This window comes from Morone saxatilis, unplaced genomic scaffold, assembly GCF_004916995.1.
Source record: "Morone saxatilis isolate NCDOM2014 unplaced genomic scaffold, NCSU_SB_2.0 Contig24, whole genome shotgun sequence".
In the NCBI taxonomy this organism is placed as follows: domain Eukaryota; kingdom Metazoa; phylum Chordata; class Actinopteri; family Moronidae; genus Morone; species Morone saxatilis.
In genome coordinates, this window is record NW_023339807.1 from 25,033,824 (window position 1) to 25,036,732 (window position 2,909).

Here is a 2,909-nt window from a genome sequence, read left to right on the forward strand (position 1 = left end):
GTCTGTGACATGGGGGGAGGGGGGAGAAATACCTCAAGTCTGCAGTTGCTGTGATGATTTTACCAGTTTTTTAAATCAGTTTTAAACATTTCTACAGACTTACTGTTTCTTAGTTTATTGTGAATTTATAGTGGCTGTATTTTAATGTTTATTTGGCTGTAATATTCCTTATTTTATTACATTGAACACAACATGCAGTGACTTTGTGCAACTACAGGTCTTATGTTATATTACTATAGGTGGTATACTTTCTCTCTGTTTGATGAGACATTTTGTTATAATGTCAAAAAGTTGACACACATCACTGTGTGAGAGTGAGTGTGGAGACAGCAGGGATCACCTTTCTGATTGATTTAGTCCAAAAATTTTAACACTGTCAAAAATTCAGACTTTTTACACATTGATGAGATTTGATCGTAACTAAAGAGATTGGAGACATTTAGGAAGATCTATTGGCAGAGAGTTTTCAGTGTATAATCACCTGAATATATGAATTGCTATGTTTTTGTAACCTTAGAATGAGCCTTTTATATCTACAGATGCTGCACATTGTCTTGCATGGACCTCCAGATAGGGGTGTTTGCATTTTTCAGACGTTTTGCAGCCACCGTAGTTTCTTACACACTGGACCTTTAAAAACTGATGACAGGAAAAAGGTTAAATTCACAGGAGATAAAAGGAAAGATACAAGATTGAGTAGATTACTTATTATTAAGGACCTAAATTGGTAATTGAGAACTTAAATTCAAATATGCTAAATATCCGCTGACATAGCATAATGTCTCTTTCATTAATTTCAGTACTTTAAAATTATGAAACAAAGTACATAAATAAACTGAATCTATTATATTACCATAGTTAATGACATGAATTAAACTGATGATTAAATGAACACAAAATAAAAATGTTTGCATGTATTTGCCAGGTTAATCACTGATAGATCTCATCAAGTTGATTATCAGGCCGAAAACTATCAATGATCATTTTATAATAACACTTCTATGAGAATATCACAATACTTTAAGAGTATTAAAGTGGCACAAGAGAAGATAAAAGTACAATAATGTTGCTCTAAATTCACTTTAACACAATATTAAGAATACTTTAGGAATGTAACAGTGATATAGTGGAAGATAAAAAACACCACAAAGAATGAAGTCACTATTAATTAGATTGTTTTTTTCAACCACAAACACACTGTGAGTCTTTAAGTATAAGAGTTGCACTAGAGTGGTTTGTCCTCAGGCTTGTTATAATGGAAACTACCAGGACAGGGGGTAATGTGACATCAGGCATGTGTATGTGTGTGTTATCTCCACTCTGCTGTTGCATGTGGTGACTCATAGCACGTTTCCGCTGTTTACTGGAATATTGCTGGAACATGTTTATGTCCTAAAGTTTTTAATGGCTACCTGAGAGCGAGTGCGGGAAGCCTCTGGGTCCTTTTTTTTCATAGTAAAGTGCTTTATAACAGTTGATTTATTTTTGTTTCTTAGAAGGATTCTTCAACTTGTTCATGGACTGACGCTCATTGTTGGCGGAAAGTGACGTACGCAGCAGTGAAACAGACTCACATGACTGGACTGGACTGCACTCAAACAGGAAAATGAACAACAACAAGAAGAATTAGAAGTTGTTGTAAGTTCTGCGACTCTATCAGAATCACTGCACAACTTTTGTTGTTTTGTTGGCCTAGTTGCATATTGTACTATCCAGATCATTTAAGATTATTTACTGCAGATGTCCGTCTGTAACTTTGTTGGACTTTAGAAGTCCAACAAGTCACAAATATGAGAAGACAAGGAAAAAACAAATTATCATAGCCATGTTTACTGAGTCACTTTTATAACAAAATAACAAATGTTGTCCAATATGGGTTAGGGTTAGGGGGTTAGTTAAGCAGTTGTAGGCTGACATACATTTTTACCCAAAAAGAATAAAGTCATATAAAACATCCATATGTTGTAAAAGACAAGTGGGAAATGTTTTGTCGGAGCAGCTAGCATCGAAAGTGACAGACTCATGTCCATAGGTTAAATATTCCTTGTAGAAGGTTTAACGTGCGTTAACTGGTTATGAAACAAGAAGAATATTGAGCTATTTCTGTATAGTTATTCCTGCCGCCAGGTCGGATTTGGTCAGATTCCCCATGAAATCAATGAAACATGACCGCTCTTGTCCACAGGGGTCACCAGATTCAACACACAATTAAATCTCATTGTTGCTTGTTACTTGTTAGCTTAGCTTAGCCTATCATACAAACTAAAAGCTGAGGAAAACAGCTTACCTGGCTTGCTCCAAAGTTTAAAGAATATGATAGAAGACTCTTTAAAGCTCACTAATTAATTGTTTAATCTGTACACAATCAGAGAGGTAGAATCCATAAATTGTGTATATTTTTGACCTTTGGAGAGAGCCAGCCTTCTTGTTTTACTCTGCTTCTAGTCTTTATGCTAAGCTAAGCTAATCGTTGCTGGCTCTAGCTACATATTTTACATATCAATCTTTTCATCTAACTCTCAGGCAAGAAAGCGTTTAAAGGACCAGTGTGTAGGATTTAGTGGCATCTAGGAAGTGGACAATGTCTAGAGCCAGTGAAACATGGTGGCCTCTGTGGAGGAGAACCCGCTCCTTCTGTAGATGAAAACAGCTCATTCTAAGGTAATAAAACTACAATTATTCTTATGTTCAGGTGATTACACAGTGATGAAAACATACTAAGGAATATTATATTCCATTTCTACCAATAGATCCTCCTAAATATTCCAAACTGGACTTTAAAATGATACACAAAGGTGATCAGGCCGGAGAGGCCAGAGGCAAACTTCGGAGATGAAGAATGCCCAACCAGGGTGTCCAAAGCATTATGGAATTTAAGTAATTTGCCTCTGGGATTATTGAAGTATTTC